The 18,204-nt window shown below is 34.3% G+C and overlaps 1 long non-coding RNA gene across 1 annotated transcript; it reads left to right on the forward strand.

Moving 5' to 3' along the window:
• Positions 1-2,306: 2,306 nt before the first annotated feature.
• Positions 2,307-3,015, forward strand: LOC141554715 (uncharacterized). The gene is made up of 2 exons (XR_012485926.1): positions 2,307-2,547; positions 2,927-3,015. It is a non-coding gene; the product is annotated as an uncharacterized LOC141554715 (long non-coding RNA).
• Positions 3,016-18,204: the final 15,189 nt, after the last annotated feature.

Consider the following 18,204-nt stretch of genomic DNA (forward strand, 5'->3'; position numbering starts at 1 on the left):
ACAACATATTGTAGGGTTCTGCTTTTTGATCCAATCTGCTATCCGTCTCCGTTTGATGGGATCGTTCATCCCATTTATATTTACAGTTAAAATTACTAATTCTGTATTTCCTGCCATCATATTATCCCCAGATTATGCTTTTTTCCCTTGACCCCCCTGATCCTCCTCCCCTATCTTTAATTTACAGACCCCCCTTGTGACGCGCAACCCTCCCTCTTTTTCTTTTTATTTTTTTATTTTTTTTTAGGATCCCTCCCCCCTCCCTCCAAGTCCCTTCACTTATTCTCCTTTTCCTTTTCCCTTTTCCTCTCCCCCTTTTAATGAGGTGAGAGAAAATTCTCTGAAAAACAAATATGTTAATTATTTACTCTTTGAGCCTCTCCTGATGAGAGTAAGATTCACACAATGATTCTCCCCCTCACTAAGTTCCCTCAGATATGGTGTATTTTCTATGCCTCTTTCTGGGATGTAGTTTCCCTCTTTTTTTTTCATTCCTTCCCCTTTTTCTGAACCGACCTCCTTCCCTTTACTACACCCCCCTTTTTTTCTTTTATATCAGTAAAATCAAATTATCCTTGAGTACTTTTTATATACCCACAACTGAGTTACAGTTCTCAAGGGTTCTGTGTACCTTTTTCTGTTTCTCTTCAGTCTTGTGGATGTAGATCAAATTTTTTGTTTAAGTCTGGTTTTTTTCTTAGAAACATGTAGAATTCCTCTGTTTCATTGAATGACCATCTTCTTCCATGGAAAAAGATGCTAAACTTAGCTGGGTAGTTCATTCTTGGTTGCAGTCCTTGATCTTTTGCCTTATGGAATATCAGGTTCCAGGCCCTTCTATCTTTTAATGTGGAGGCAGCCAGATCTTGGGTGACCCTTATTGTGGCACCTTGGTATTTAAATTGTTTTTTTCTAGCTGCTTGCAGGATTTTCTCCTTTGTGTGGTAATTCTGCAGCTTAGCCACTATATTCCGTGGTGTTCTTTTTTTAGGGTCTATTTCAGAAGGAGTTCGATGAATTCTTTCCACATCTACTTTCCCTTCTGTTTCTATTATCTCTGGACAGTTCTCTTTGATAATTTCCTGTAAAATAGAATCTAGGCTCTTTTTTTGGTCATAGTTTTCTGGAAGTCCAATAATCCGCAGAATATCTCTCCTAGATCTATTTTCCAGGTCTATAGATTTTCCCAGTAAGTATTTGACGTTGTTCTCCAGCTTCTCATTTTTTTTTTGTTTTGTTTGACTGATTCTTGGGTTCTCTGTGAATCATTCATTTCTATTTGTTCCATCCTGACTTTTAAGGAGTTATTTTCTTCTTTCACAGTTTTTAGTTCTTTTTGTAAATGCCCAATTTCGTTTTTAAATGAATTATTTTGCTCTATTGAATTTTTTTCCATTTCCCTAATTTTTTTTGAGAATTATTTTCTTTTTCCAATTCAGAAATTCTATTTTCTTGAGAATTTTTTATCTTTTCCAATTCAGAAATCCTACTTTCCTGTGTTTTTTTAACTTTTTCTAATTCATAAATTTTGTTTCCCTGCATCTCCTGTGAATTCTTTATTTTTTCCAACTCCAATTTCAGGACGTTGTTATTCTCTATCATAGCTTCCCTTTCCTTTCCCCATTTTTCTTCAAACTCCCTTAATTTTTTAAGAGATTCTTCTAGGAGAGAGTTATGTGATGGGGGGGCAGGAATCGTTCCCCTTTAGGTTGTTATCTGCTGTCTCTCTGCTGTTAACTTCCTCGGGGTTGGATACCCGCTCTTTCTCTGTATAGAAGGAATCTATAGTTTTTCTGGCTTTTTTGCTCATATTTAAAAATCTTTTGGGGTCTGTCTCTGGGGTAGGAAATTATTTATTTACTTCTTTACCAGCTTCCTCCCAGACCGGATGGATGCAGCAGCTCCTGTGCCTGAGCTAAGATAGAGCTCTGGGAGAGAGTTCCCCACCCCCTCCCTGGAAGTGCCTCAGAGGTGATTAGCACTGCTGTGCTTGAGGGCGTTGAATAGTAAAGACAGCACAAAGCCCAGCCTATGTTTCCGGGTGGGGCGTGGATGTCTGCAGCAGTTGATGTGAAAAGCCCCCTGTGCTCAAACTGGAAGTGTCTGCCAGAAACCGCGGTCCCTAGTTCAAAGGTTCCGCTTCTCTGGGACTTCCTGGAGCTGAGTTCCACTCCCTCCAGCTAAGCTAGGCAGTGTGTCTTGCCTTGGGCCGTATCCACCCACTTGTCAATCTCTTAACTATTCTCAGGTGGTAGCTGAGGCCACACCCCCTGGTGCAGAGATCTGCTGAGTCACCTCCAGGATCCGGGGAAAATCTAATCTGAGTTTTAAAATATTTTGGCTTTCTCTTCTGAACTGCTAAATAATTAGCAGAGAAGAGCTAACAGCCTGTGCCAGATTCCTTTACCTCAGTGGCTTCTCTGATCCCAGAGCCCTTCCCAGCGCAATGGGCGCAGTATGCGAGCACCTAGCCGTCTGTGCTGGCCTCTCTTCTTCCTCCCCTGGGGACTGACCTTGTCTGTTGAAACTCCAGATTCTCTTCAGCTGGTAAGTCGTGCTTCCAGTCCTTGTGGTATCTATCAGTCCTGGGCTTATTTTGAGACTTAATTTATCTAATTGGTTGTGAGGGAGTGAGGACCTTCACAGAGTCGTGTGTTTCTTCTCCGCCATCTTGGCTCTGCCTCAACATTATACCTTTTAACTTTGTTTCATAATTAATGTATCTATGTCTCTCTCTGTCTTTATTTGTGTGTGTGTGTGTGTGTGTGTGTGTGTGTGTGTGTGTGTGTGTGTGTGTATACCTACCTACACAAACACAGATAGATAAATGTACCCATCCATTCACCTATGTATAATTGATTTCCAAATCTGGGATTTGTTCTTATGGTTGCTGACGAAGGACATGTTTCTTTTTTTTCTTTTACAGAAATGTCAATTCTAATCAGTTTTCAAGGTGAAAATCATGCCTTCTTTTTCCACCAACATTGACTACAACTAAAGTTTATAGAGATTCTATTTGGTTATTGTACTGTTCTAAAATCTTGATCCATTTCATATGTGCTCATTTTGTTTCTCAAATTAGATTTTATTTAGAATTCTTGTGAGTATAATTTATTTTTTATCATGCATGTATCTTGTGTTAACTTCAAGGTTTAAAAATATAAATTGTACTCAACAATTATTTGTTGATTGATAGGAACTACTTAAAATTTGTTTTCCTGAATGGCTCAGTGCACTGAGAAGACTACCTTCTGTGTTGGTAAGGAATAGCTCAAATTGAAAATGACAATTATCAATTGTCATTAATGCTCAGACAGATGATTTGCTCCAAAATCCCATTTTGCTGCTGATGTTCAGTTGTTTCAGTAATCTTCAGATCTTTGTGACAATACTTGGAGTTTTCCTAGTGAAAATATTGGAGGACTTTATTATTTCCTTCTTCAGTTAATTTTTCAGATAAAGAACTGAGGCAAACAGAATTAAATCACTTGCTGAGAGTTACATAGCTAGTAAGTGTCAGAGACTACATTTGAACTGATGAATATGAATATTTTTTACTTCAGGCCCAATACTCAATCCACTATGCCACCTGTCTTATTATACATATTTATTATGAATATTCTATAAATTTATGTATATATATATATATATATATATATATGTATATATATATATATATATATATATATATATATATATATATGTACATATATATGTATACTACACACATTTATTATTTCTGGCTATGTCATTTGTAGAATATATAAATATATTCTATAGAATAAGAAAAGGAAAGAAGATGTCTATTAATTGGAGAATTAATTAGAAAATTGTGATATAATGATGGAATGAAATATCATTATATCATTAGAAATTATTGATCTAAAGAAGTTTAAGAAATATTGAAGGACCTTTATGAACTGATGTACAGTGAATAACGAAGACCCAAATTAAAGACAATGATAATTGGTGAAAAGTTCCCATCATACCCATAGTAGTAAAAGTAAAAAAGGTTCATAAAAACAATAATGATAATAACTATACTCCTCTATAGTAATAAAGTCAATATTCACTGTTTCTTTGGGAAGGGAGAATAATCATCAATGAGCAATGGAATCTCTAGACACTCAAAGAGTCATTTGTTTCAGTTTACATGTTCTTTTGTGATAATCATTCATATGTTTGAATGCTTGTAGTTATCTTATGAGTTAAAAATAAATGAACTAAAATAAATTAAGTAATTTTACACATTTTTAAGTTATTATGATTTGAAATGGCTGTACTGTTGGCTATTTCCAATACAGAATAAGCAATAAAATTAATAGAATTAAAGAATCTTAAAATGAAGTATACATATATATATATATATATATATATATATATATATATATATATATATATATATATATATATATATATATATATATATATATATATATATATATATATATATATGTTAGAGATCATGGTGTAATTTTATCTTATAGATGAAATAATAAAATTCCAAAGAGAACAAGTAAGTTTCCCAAGATAAATCAACTGTCATTTGGTTGTTTTAGTTGTATTCTTCATGTCCCCATTTGGGGTTTTCTTGGCAAAAATGCTGGAATGGTTTGCCATTTCCCTCTCTTGCACAGTTACTAAATATTTTTTCTTTCAAAGCAGATTTCTCTCCTTGTGATGAAGATAAATTCCAAAATGTATTCTTTTAAAGGTATTTTAGATAAAGGTAATGGACAAGTTAACAATCATTTTGAGATTATATAAAATTGCCAATTCCTTATGGAAGATCATAAGATCATTGAGTGTTAGGATTACTAGGTGAGAACTCAGGTTGTCTGGATAGTGACAAGGTGAGAATTCAGGTTGGACAATTACAAGGTGAGAACTCAGGTTGACTTGATAGAAGGAGCAAGCTCATTGGCTGAAGTGGTTCTTCCCAGAAGCCCTTGCATTATCCCACGCCCATTCTCTGGGAGAATAAAAGAGAGGACACCCAGAGATAGAAGAAGACTCTGCATTGCATCAGGCTTGACGGGGCTCCCTGCAGGAAGGGAAGTCACTTCTCTGGACAAGAGTTAACAGCAACTGCCTGGAGACAACGGTTCGTTACAGGAAGAAGAATCTGTCTGAGAGACTTGAGTAGAAGACACAGCAGATCTCTTCCCAGAGAGTGATCCGGCACCTTCTAGAGACGACAGCTCGCTACAATTGAGGGAAAAAAAATGTTCGATAAAGCAAAATAAGAAAGCATTAAAACCTCATGGTCATTATCAAAACACAGAGCTTTATTATAGGCTTCCTCATTCTTATTTTTCTTTTCCATTTCCCCCATTAGTCCTTTCTGGTGAACCCTCAGTTTAACAAAACTACAAAAATATCTATTAGTTCATGCATACCTTTAAAAAAAGAAATAGAAATAAAAGATTCCATCATCATTATCATCTATTTTGCAACCAAGTTTAATGCAATTAACATTAGGCTTTCAAAGACAATGTTGAGAGTAAAAACTCTGGCAAGTTCTCACATGTTAGAAAGACTTGGAGTTTACTTGATGGCAGGTTTGTTTGAGTATCATCAGAGACTAATCCCCAGCAGGTTGACTATCATATTTTTCTTCATAGAAACTCAGGAAATTCCCTACTAAGTCATGGTAAACTCTTTGGTAATAGAGAAAGCAGCCACACCAATTACATGAATGAAATCTACATCCTAGGAATCTAAATACTCCTTAGCACTTTTTATAAGAAGTCAACCATTTTTAGACAATGATACACTCAATATCAAGTTTTCCAAAATCTCTGTGGAAAGATATTTCTGCTCAGTAGCTTTTTCATGGTTCTTTTTACTTCTTTATTTCTTAAATTATAGATAATGGGCTTTATTATGGGAATAACCACTCTATAAAACAAAGTAATTTTTATACATAGCACTTTAACATTTGCAAAATACTTTATATATTTTACATATGATCTTCACAACAACTCTGGTAGGTAGATGTTAATATTATCTCCATTTTAAATTTAAAAAAATTGATAATTGTAGAAGTCAAGTGACTTCCCTGGGCACCCTGCTGGTAAGCATGTGAGGCAGATTTTTGACTCAGGTCGTCTTAATTCCAGAATCAACACTCAATCCTTTGTATCATTTATCTGCATATTATACTTTATCCAAACTCTCTTTTATAGGCAAAATTATGAAGGAAAAATTACTTTTATTCATTGCTTCCACTTGTTCACTCCCTTTCTATCTGACTTCTAACCTCCACATCCCTTACTACCCAAAGTTACTACTGATTTCTTTAATTAACTTTGTTTCTTTTATATTTTCCCTAAATGAAATATAAGGTCTTTGAGGGCAGGGAATACTTTATTTTTACCTTCATATTCCTGTAGAACAATGCTTACACATAATAGGCCTTTTATAAATGCCCGATTAGTTGAGTAATGAATTAGTATATGGATAGACTAGCCCAATGTTTTCACCTCTACCCAAGCCAATTAATGAACTAGGCTTTGTTTAAAATTGAAATTTATGAAAATTCTCTTTGCATGAGTCAGTATTAATAGTTTGAGAAAAAAAAAACCTTCTGATGAACACAATAGCTAAATCTAGCATTTAAAAGTCTAAGAGACATAGTTACTGAATAATTTAATCATTTTATTAATAAAGTGACCATATTTATTAATAAAAGGATAGTGTCTTAGAACAAAAGATGAAAGTTGACTCACAATTTGTTTGCTCTTAGTAGAGCAATCAACTCTCCTAACAGTAGCAGTCAACTTTGATTGGTTAACAATTATTGAGAAAATTCTCAGTACAATGAGAGACTGAACTATATTACCACGAGAGTCTTGGATCAGCCAAATTTTGATAAAAAGATTTATCAATTTCCATATTTCTTGTCTGATAAAAGGTAAAATTAAAATATCCCCAAACTTTTCTGAGTAAATATAACAAGCAAGGATGCATCCATTTGCCTAAACTGAGATTTTTTTTCAATGGTATTTGATTAGTTGTGGCCTGGATGAATCTTTAAGAGAGATTTCCCACATTGATTGATTTCTGGATGCAAAAGCAGAAAAAAGAAAAAAAAATCTTGATGCTTATTCTTTAATAATTTCTCAAATAGCCATGGTTCCAGGGAACTTATGAAAAAGAATGAAATAAATAGAGCTATGATGAACCAAATTTGAAGAATGTGTCATATTTATGACCAATGTGGGGACTTTTTTGTTTTAGTATCTATGTTTCCATGATAAATTCAAAAAAATCAATAAAAAATTGTTCCTGGTACAAGAGTTCCTATTTATTTCAGGCCAAGGGGAAATACACACACACACACACACACACACACACACACACACACACACACACACACACATATATACATATATACATATATATATATATATATACATATATACATACATATAAATATATATGTATGTATATATGTATATATAAACACCCCCCCAAAAAAAAGCCAAGAAACTTACAATGCAAATTATTTGTACTTTTACAAATGGTGTATATAGACCATTCAAGCAAAATCTAATATGTAAACAGTGTTTCAACAACATCGTTTCAAAAAAATCCAGAACATGGGAAAAGGTTCAGGAATGTGATGGAGCAGGTCTGAAAAGTCCACATCTCTAGATTTTCCCTACAAACAAAATAAAGTTGCACTTCAGGGCAAATCTAGACTGGTGAAAAACAAATGAGACTTGAGTCAGTATGGGGTCCTCCTGAGACAATCAGAATAGACCCAAAGAAAGACCCCAGTATGGAGAATTAGGCCAGCATGAAGTGTAAATACCTCCAAGCTAGCTCCTCTGAAATAACAAGCTGAGAGCCATGAGCCTAAACTATTAGAAATACCCTCATCCTCAAATACAGAACTTTTATTTCCCTAGCAGTGTGGGGAGTTAAAAGTGTGCTGAAACATGGATTTGAATGAGACAGAAACAGCATGCATGCACACACACACACAAACACAGTGAATACAAAAGCAGGAGAGCAGGGAAGCTGGCACTTACAAAAGGGTGAACATTTGGCACATACAGGTCCCTTTTCCTTCTTTAGTATTTCTTTGGGATATAAACCCAGTAGTAGCACTGCTAGATCAAAGGGTATGCACAGTTTGATAACTTTTGGGGCATAATTCCAGATTGCTCTCCAGAATGGCTGGATTCTTTCACAACTCCACCAACAATGTATCAGTGTCCCAGTTTTCCCACATCCCCTCCAACATTCGTCATTGTCTTTTCCTGTCATCTTAGCCAATCTGACAGGTGTGTAGTGGTATCTCAGAGTTGTCTTAATTTTCATTTCTCTGATCAGTAGTGATTTGGAACACTCTTTCATATGAGTGGAAATAGCTTCAATTTCATCATCTGAAAATTGTCTGTTCATATCAAAAGGTCAATAATTTCAAGGGAATTAATGAAGAGAAAAGAAAATGAAGGTGGCCTAGCTGTACCAGATCTAAAACTATATTATAAAGCAGCAGTCAATAAAACCATTTGACTAAGAAATAGAGCAGTTCATCAGTGGAATAGATTAGGTTCACAGGATAAAATAGTCAATGACTACAGTAATCTAGTGTTTGATAAACTCAAAAAGCTCAGCTTTTGGGATAAGAATTCACTGTTTGATAAAAACTGCTGGGAAAACTGGAAACTATTTTGGCAGAAACTAGGCATGGACCCACAAATAACACCTTATACCAAGATAAGGTCAAAATGGGTTCATAATCTAGACATAAAGAATGATATTATAAACAAATTAAAATAAGATAGGATATTTTACCTCTCAGATCTGTGGAGGAGGAAGGAATTTGTGACCAAAGAAGAACTAGAACTATCATTTTTTGATTACAAAATAGATAATTTTGATTATATTAAGTTAAAAAGGTTTTGTATAAAACAAAAGTAATACAAAGTTGGAAGGAAAGCAATAAACTGGGAAAATATTTTTACATTCTATGATTCTGATAAAGGCCTCGTTTTTAAATATATAAAGAACTGACTCATCTTTATAAGAAGTCAAGCTGATGAGCTGTGAGAATTGGGGTGGGATATCCTTTCTGGTTGGAGCCACAGGCCCCGTGTAAAAGAATTTGCAAATCCAAAATCTGCATGGCAAAAAGGGATTTATTTGCACAGAGAATCCAGTTTGCTAGGAAAACAGACTTCTTAGTGGGCAAAGATTCCTGGCAGGACAGCTTGCTAAGAAGACAACTTCCTTAGCTTGCATAATCCTGTTTAGTATTTCTGTGAAGGCAGTTTGACCAACCTTGATTATATAGGGTAAACCTTGGTCTGGAGGCTGGGAGCAGTTTGGGTTATTCAATAGAGCACCATCAGGCAGAGAACTCCAATTGAATAAAATCACTTAACTGGTAGTCTGAGCTACTGAGAGTGGTCCTGGGCTAATCTTCAACTTAATAGAGGGTGTGACCACATCCCTGGCCAAGATCTCCAACTGTATGAGACCATTTAACTGTGTTCCCTGAAGGGTGGGCCTCTTTCAGAAAAGAGTTTGAGACTCAGGAACTTACCCCAAGAAGGGGAACAGTTTCATGGTTCACCCCAAAGGTTAAGGGGAAAAAATTCACATCATTTCCCCTCAAAAGATTTCAGTTTACATCAGTCATTCTCCAATTGATAAAAGGTCAAATGATATGAACAGACAATTTTCAGATGAAGAAAATGAAACTATTTCTAGTCATATGAAAAGATGCTCCAAATCACTATTGATCAGAGAAATACAAATTAAGACAACTCTTAGATACCACTACACACCTGTTAGGTTGGTAAGATGACAGGAAAGTTTAATGTTGGAGGGGATGTGGGAAAACTGGAATACGGATACATTGTTGGCAGAACTATGAACAGATCCAACCATTCTGGAGAGCAATCTGGAATTATACTCAAAAAGTTACCTTTTGACCCAGCAGTGTTTCTATTTGGCTTATATCCCAAAGAGATCTTAAAGGAGGGAAAAGAACCTGTATGTGCAAGAGTGTTTGTGGCAGCTCTCTTTGTAGTGGCCAGAAACTGGAAACTGAGTGGATGTCCATCAATTGGAGAATGGCTGAATAAATTATGGCATATGAATGTTATGGAATATTATTGTTCTGTAAGAAATGACCAGCAGGATGATTTTAGAGAGGCCTGGAGGGACTTACATGAACTGATGCTGAGTGAAATGAGCATTGTACACGGCAACCACAAGACTATATGATGGTCAATTCTGATGGACATGTCTCTCTTCAACAATGAGATGGTTCAAACCAATTCCAATTGTTCAGTGATGAAGAGAGCCATCTACACCCAAAGAGAGGACGTTGGGAGCTGAGTGTGGACCACAACATAGCATTCTCACTCTTTCTGTTGTTGTTTGCTTGCATTTGTTTTCTTTCCCAATTTTTTTTCTTCCTTCTTTATCTGATTTTTCTTGTGCAACAAGATAACTATATAAATATGTATACATATATTGGATTTAACATATACTTTAACATATTTAACATGTATTGGACTACCTGTCCTCTAGGGGAGAGGATGGGGAGAAAGAGGGGATAATTTGGAACAGAAGGCTTTGATTGAACAGAATTGAACAGAAGGTCAATGATGAAAAATTACTCATGCATATGTTTTGTAAATAAAAAAGTTTTAATAACATATAAATAAATAAATACATCTTTATTAAATGGGAAAAAAAGAAGACTCCTACTTTCTCTATCCAAGGAGAGTTTGTTTGAAAAATTAGTTATTTGCAATGACCTTGGATTCTTACAATTAAAATGTTTCTAGGGTGCAAATAATGAATACATATAACCTTAAAGAAAATACATCAACAAGGCAATGAATTTTTCCTATTTGAGCACCCAAAACTTTTTGCCATATTTTGTCTTATGTAATGCAAAGAAAGAAAAATATCTAAAAATAAAAATCCTATTCCACCTTAACAGTGGAATCATGTCACATGATATGGTTCATAAAGATAGATTAGATTTTTTTTTCCTGTTTGATGATCAAAATTTCACCTGAGATAGATGTCATTTCTTTTATGACCTGCAAAAAGAAGGGACAAAAATATTTAACACCCTCTTGAGACTTTGTTCACTTAACACTAAACAAGTGTCTAAGTGAACAAAGTCTCAAGAGGATTTTAAATGTAGCTTAGAAACAATTCATAACAAAGTTAGACGAAGCTTATTTTCAACTCATGGGATCAATTCCCGTGATAACTCATTTACACAATGGAGAATCAGACTTTTAATGATACCCTTTGCAAGTTGTTGTACTCCTGCAGAATTACTGTGATAGCGGTAGTTTTATTCTTGAGAGAGAAGAGTTACTTAGAATAACTAACGTGTTGAGTAATGAAGAAAGGTAAACAAAAACTTGTAAATTCTAGTCAGGAACATAACTAGTTTTTAACACTTTATACTTGGATCAATTAAACTAAATTCAGAAATCATTTACTAACTGCCTACTCTGTTCAGTGCCTTTCAGTAATGGTGTCAAACGCAAATAGAAATGGGGATACTAAATAATATATTAAGTAAGATTCCTATGATAGCATATTGATTTTGAAAGACATTTATTAACTTTATCCATTCTCTATTCCTTTTTTATTCATTTTGTTAAATATTTCCCAATTAAATTTTAATCTGGTTCCAACACTCAGGAGCATTGTAGCTACTATCTTTTTACCATGAAATAAATGGGGTCCAAACCAAAATAATCAGAGCCCCCCAAATCCACAACTGGATGATTTTGACCTACATGGCACCAATACAGAGAAAGGTGAGATTAGGACTCTGTTCTCCAGAGCACCTTCTACTAGAAACTTAGGGACAAGGGAACATTGATAACCTTAGGTCACCAATTTGAGGGATCACAAAAGTATTCCTCGATAGATAGACAAGTAGCAGTATTGGTATACCAAAAGAAGGTCACTAATATCTACTTTCAGTTTTATTTTGAGCTCCAAGAATGGAAAATGGATTTGATTTGTGAAAGAATGCATGACTATTGCTAGTTGTTTTGTTGCTGTTGTGTTATTGCTTCAATCATCGTTCTAGTTACCAATGTTTTTGCTCCTAGAATCCCTTGTCTCTTCCCAACTGTCTCTGTTTCTGCCAAGTCAACATCTCTAACCTCTTCCAGGATGCCTCCAGCCACCCAAAAGTCCTGCCAATCCCCATCACTTACCAAGACTTTTATTCCTTTATACAACTGTGCCATCTATTAACTCCACATGCTTTACTTACTTTTTAAACCCACTTACCAAAGAGGACTATTCCCTACATATCTTATCAGTGTACTGGTCATTAGCCTCAAAGACAAAGGGGTTTATGATTATAAGATAAGGCCTAGCAGTTAATGAGACCACCAACCCTCAGGTCAAAAAGAAAATTTTGCAAAAAACAAGAAAAAACAATTCAAATATACTGGAGCCACAATTAGAATTGTACAAGACTTCTCAGCAGCTACAATAAAAACCTGGAGGTTTTGGAATCATTTCTACAGATAAGCAAAAGAACTAAGGCCATGACCAAAAATAGCATATCCAGCAAAATTATCTGTAGTTCTGAATAAGAAAAAAAAAATGGACATTCAATGAACTTGCAGATTTTCAGGACTTTCTATCAAAGAGCAATTTTAAGGAACTCATCATGGACAAATTGTTTAAACAGAGATAGTTCAAGCGTTTTTTACATGGGAAATGTATACTTTATGTTTAAGATTTATGTACCAACAATATGGTAAGCTCAAAAGAAAGATTGAGAAAGTAAATGTAAAAATTATAATCATGTTATACAAATGAGGTACAGTCATTAGAGGGGGGAAGAGGATTGTAATTCTGAAAACTTACATGGGGAATGGATTCAATTTACAAAATAGTAAACAAAAGATGGATATTCATGGATATAATGCATTCTACTAATATTTATATTTTCTTAAAGTGGTATTTATTGTTATATATTTTGAATCCTCCCAGATGTTTCACAATCTATCAATAATTCCTTAGTGTCCCAGTTTTCCCACATCCCGTTCAATATTTATCATTGTCTTTTACTGTCATCTTAGCCAAATGAGAGGTGTGAGGCGTTAACTCAGGGTCTTTTTTAATTTGTAGATTTCTAATCAATAGTGACTTAGAACATTTTTTCAAATGACTATAGATAATTTTAATTTCTTCATCTGAAAATTGTCTATTCATATCTTTAACCATATCTCAATTGAGGAATGACTTGTATTCTTATAAATTTGACACAGTTCTTGAGATATTTTAGAAATTAGACCTTTATAAGAAACACTGCTTATAATTTTTTTCCTTAGCTTTGTGCTTCCCCTTTAATATTGTTGGTGTTGGTTTTGTTTATACAAACCTTTTTTGAATCAATGTAATCAAAATTGTCCATTTTGTATTTCATAATGTTTTCTAGTTCTTTGGCTAAGAAGTAGACTATCATTTGTTCTCCTAACTTGCCTATAATATTACCTCTGATGCCTAAATCATGATACCCTATTCTCTTCTCAAAGTCTGTTGTTCCCTTCTTTTCACCTGGGCCCCCACTTCTAGGAACAAAGGTTCCATGACTCTCTGTCCTGTGGACTCTCTCTTACTTTGGTCTGAGTGTGAGATGTAGATCGATGCCATGTTTCTGATATTATTTTTCAGTTTTTCTAGCAACTTTTGTGAAATAGTGAGTTCATATCTCAGAAGCTGGAGTCTGTGCGTTTCCTTGCCATTATATCTTTGCTAAGCAGACCTTCAGCTCAGGCAAACAGTACTGGAAGGTGGATGTGACTCAACTACCTCAGTGGATCCTGGGGATCTATACCCCACACTTTGAGTGGGATGGACAGGACCATGATCGCTCTTCCCCTGTGTTCCTGCTTTGCTGTATCAAGAAGGAGCAAGATTACTATTTACAGATTTATCCTGGATTATTGAACCATTGAGTGAAAGGTCCAATGCCCAGAGTTGGGATGTATCTGGAATTTGGCCCGGACACTATTGCCTTTTACAACGTTCTGCAGCGCTCCCTCATTTACAAGTTTTACCCTATTCTCTTCTCAAAGTCTGTTGTTCCCTTCTTTTCACCTGGGCCCCCCCTTCTACGAACAAAGACAGGTTCCATGACTCTCTGTCCTGTGGACTCTCATCTTTGTGCTTGCTGCTACTTATGTCTCTGAGCATTTCTTCAGGGAAAAATTCTCAAGGTGTGCATCCTGCATTTCTAGCCTCCCTTTACAAGAGAATAAGTATTCTCCTACTTAATAATGAAGAACAGACATCATGGTCATCGACATCAATGGAAGTTCCACTCTCTAAGCAGTTCCGTACTTGAAAAAGAGGAAAGAAGTGCAATGAGACAATTAGTTCACATGAAGAGGTGAAGATATACTACAATCAAGGGAAAGAAGAGAGGGGGTTGAGTATTGTCTGATGCTTGATCTCATCAGTTTTGGTTCTAAGAGGGAATAATTTAATCATTCAGTTGGGTACAGAAATTTATCCCTATAAAGAAATAGGAGAAAGAAAGGATAGAAGGGAAGACAAAAACATTAGAGATAAAGGAAAAAGAAGGGGAAAAGGGATGATAAAAAATCAGGTAGAGTAGGTTAAAAAAAAAAACCACTATTAAGAGCAAGAGCAGAATGGATTAAAAAACAGAATTCTACAATATGTTGCTTACAAGAAACACATTTGATACAGAGAGACAGATACAGAGTAAAGGTAAAAGACTGGAACATAATTTATTATGCTTCAGCTGAAGTAAAAAAAAAAAAACAGGGGTATTAATTCCCATTTCAGAAAAAAAACAAAAGTGAAATTAGAATTTATTTAAAGAGATAAGGAAGGAAAATGTATCTTGATAAAGGGTGCCATATACAATGAAGTAGTGATACTAAATGTATGCACCAAGTGACAAAGCAGCCAAATTCCTAAAAATTTTAAGCTAGTTATAGAAACAAACAGATAGCAAAAGTATACTACTGGGGGATCGTAATCTTCCCTTCAGATATATCTAACCACAAAATAAATAAGAAAAAAAGGAGATTAATAAAATTCTAGGAAACCTAAATATCATAGATTTGTGGAGAAAATTGAATAGGGACAGAAAGGAATACACTTTTTTTTCTCAGAAATACATGATAACTTCACAAAAATTAATCATAAAAATCTCACAATCAAATTCAGAAAAGCAGAAATAGCAAATGCTTCCCTTATAGATCACAATGGAATAAAATTATATTCAATAAAGAAAAATAGACAAAAATGGAAATTAAAATAAGCTATTAAAAAAAAAAACAACTGAGAGGGTCAAGCAACAAATCACAAAACAATCCATAATTTCATCCAAGAGAATGACAATAATAAGACTTACAAAACCAATGGTACAGGAAAGAAGTTCCTAATGAAAATTTTATATCTCTAAATATCTGCATGAATAAAATAGAGAAGGAGGAGATCAATGAATTGGGCATGCAACTAAAAAGTTAGAAAAAGAAAACATTTAAATTAAATACCAAATTAGAAATTTTGAAACTCAAAGAAGAGATTAATAAAATCAAAACTAAGAAAACTATTGAACTAATAAATAAAACTAAGAGTTGATTTATGAAAAAAAACCAAGAAAATAGATAAACCCTTGATTAATTTGATTAGAAAAAAGAAGAAAAAAGAAATCACCTGCATCAAAAATAAAAATGGTGAATATAACACCAATGACAAAGAAATGAAATCAATAATTAGAAGCTATTTTGACCAACTGTATAGCAGCAAGTCTGACAATCTAACCAAAGTGAATGAATATTCACAAAAACATGAATTACCCAGATTAACTGAAGAGGAACTAAATTAAGTAAATAGTCCCAATTTAGTAAAAGAAATTGAATAGTAAAAGAAATAGCGATGCCCATTATCATCACTATTATTCAATATTGGATTAGAAATGTTGGCTTTAGCAATAAAAACCAAGAAGAAGAAATCAAAGGAATTAGAAATGGCAACAAGGAAATAAAACTATCACTCTTTGCAAATGATATGATGATATAATTAGAGAATCTTAGAATCTCAAAACCTACTGGAAACAATTTATAGCTTTAGCAAAATTGCAGGATGTAAAAGAAACTCACAGAAATCATCAGCATTTCTATATAATACTGAAAAAGCTCATCAGCAAGAGACAGAAATAGAAATTCTATTTAAAATTACTGTAGACAAAATAAAATAGTTGGGGAGTCTACCTGCCAAGATAAACCCAAGAACTATATGAACATAATTGCCAGACAGTTCTCACATAAATTCATATCTAAAAAGTTGGGAAGGGTTTTCCCTTTTGCTCTGATTTTACCCTCCCAAAGTAATGTGTACTTATAATAAATAAATTTACTAGGAAAAAAATAGATTCAGTTATTTTCCCTATGCCTGAATTCTGAGCCTTATCCTTTTCTTTCCTCCATCCTCATCTACTTTACTTCCAATTTGCTCTGAATAACTTTGTAAGGGTTCTGCTTCTCTCTGGACATTATATTTTCAAAGGGATGCAGCCTTCTCCTGGACAAAAATAAATCAACAAGCAACTTTAAAAACTTCAAAGTTTATTTAAATCTCAAGAAGAATGACTTTGTTTAGGTTATTCTTGATGGAAAATTGCAGGGGAAGGAAGGGCTGAACTTTGGAAGATTGCTGAGTTATTATGGATGACTTCCAAATTCAATATGGGAAAGACTTTTTTAAGAAGGGAGAGAAGGTGGTATCCTAAGAATTATTAACAACTGGGGGTCTCAATTATAGCTACATCCCCACTTACCATACCAGATCAAGTTTTCTAACTTCAGTGTGACAGCCAAAGGGAATTCCACAAGATTATTAGGGGCAAGAGATCCTGTTGAAATTTTCTTTATGTCCTACATTGCCAGCCCTCTCAAGAGCTGCAGGTAAGACTCTTACTTCCATAATTCATACAATAAGCGGTCCTACTACCACTCCAAAAGCTTGGGAGAGCTGAAGACAGTGACAGAAGATTTGAGAGTCCTGGAACTCCTCTGGGTCCAAAAAAAAGATGTTTCCAAAGAAGGAAGATTAAAGGAGCTCAGGTCTAAGGAAGAGAGAGTGAATTAGGGTCTTGGAATCAGGAAGTCAAGTTCAAGTTTCTCTTCAGAGTTTAGTGTACATTTATGGCAATGTTTCTGTATATTTCTGCTTATTAGTTTCTAGAATTCATAAGCTCATATCATGTTTTATCCAGTAAAGGATCTAAGACATCCTTGCATGCAACTATGGATTTGAACAAATGAGGAATTGCAAAAATGTTTTTTTCTTCCTTTCCTGCCAATGATATCATCAGATCTCTTTGAGGTCAATTACTCTTTTTTTTTTTTTTGGTCTCTACACCTGCTGCCTGTTTTAGTGCCTAGTCTATGGAAGCCACTTAATATCTACTTTTCAAATATCATTTACTTGAGTTTTGAGAATAACTTTACTATCTTTATAAAATTCAGACATGAGAAGAAAAGCTTTTGATTCCTACACCTAATCTGCATCCTGGAAAAAAAAAACTAAACAAAATAAAACAACTCACTTATCTCTATATTCGGCATCAAATGAGACCTTAGTTAATGACTTGTAAAAAGTTGAAAACAGAATTTTGAAATAATCTAGAATCACAGAATTATATATACATATATGCTTATATGTGTATATATATATATATATATATATATATATATATATATATATATATATATATATATATATATATATATATATGGCTATAGGGAATTTCAGAAGCTTTCTATTGTGATCTGTTCATTTTTATAAAGAAGGAAAGAAGAAATGAATCAAACATTTTTGAGTATCCATGTTTCAGGTCTTCTACAGAGTTTTATGAATATTAAATTGATTCTGACAACACTCCTGGGAAGTAGGTGTTGCTATTATTCCCATTTTGCAGTTATGGAAACTGAAGCAAAGAATTTGTCTACAGACATATAGCTAGAATCTGAGATCAAATTTGAATTCAGGTTCTGCAATCAGTGCCATCAATTGTACCAATTAAATTGCCTTAAGGAACTGGTTTAACTAAGTTCAACCTTCTGAAAGAATTCTAGTTCCCTCCAGTGGTTGGTGTTTTCACCATTCTTCACATTGTGCCCTCCCTCTCTAGTAGAATGT

This window comes from Sminthopsis crassicaudata, chromosome 1 (assembly GCF_048593235.1).
Source record: "Sminthopsis crassicaudata isolate SCR6 chromosome 1, ASM4859323v1, whole genome shotgun sequence".
Taxonomy (NCBI): Eukaryota; Metazoa; Chordata; class Mammalia; order Dasyuromorphia; family Dasyuridae; genus Sminthopsis; species Sminthopsis crassicaudata.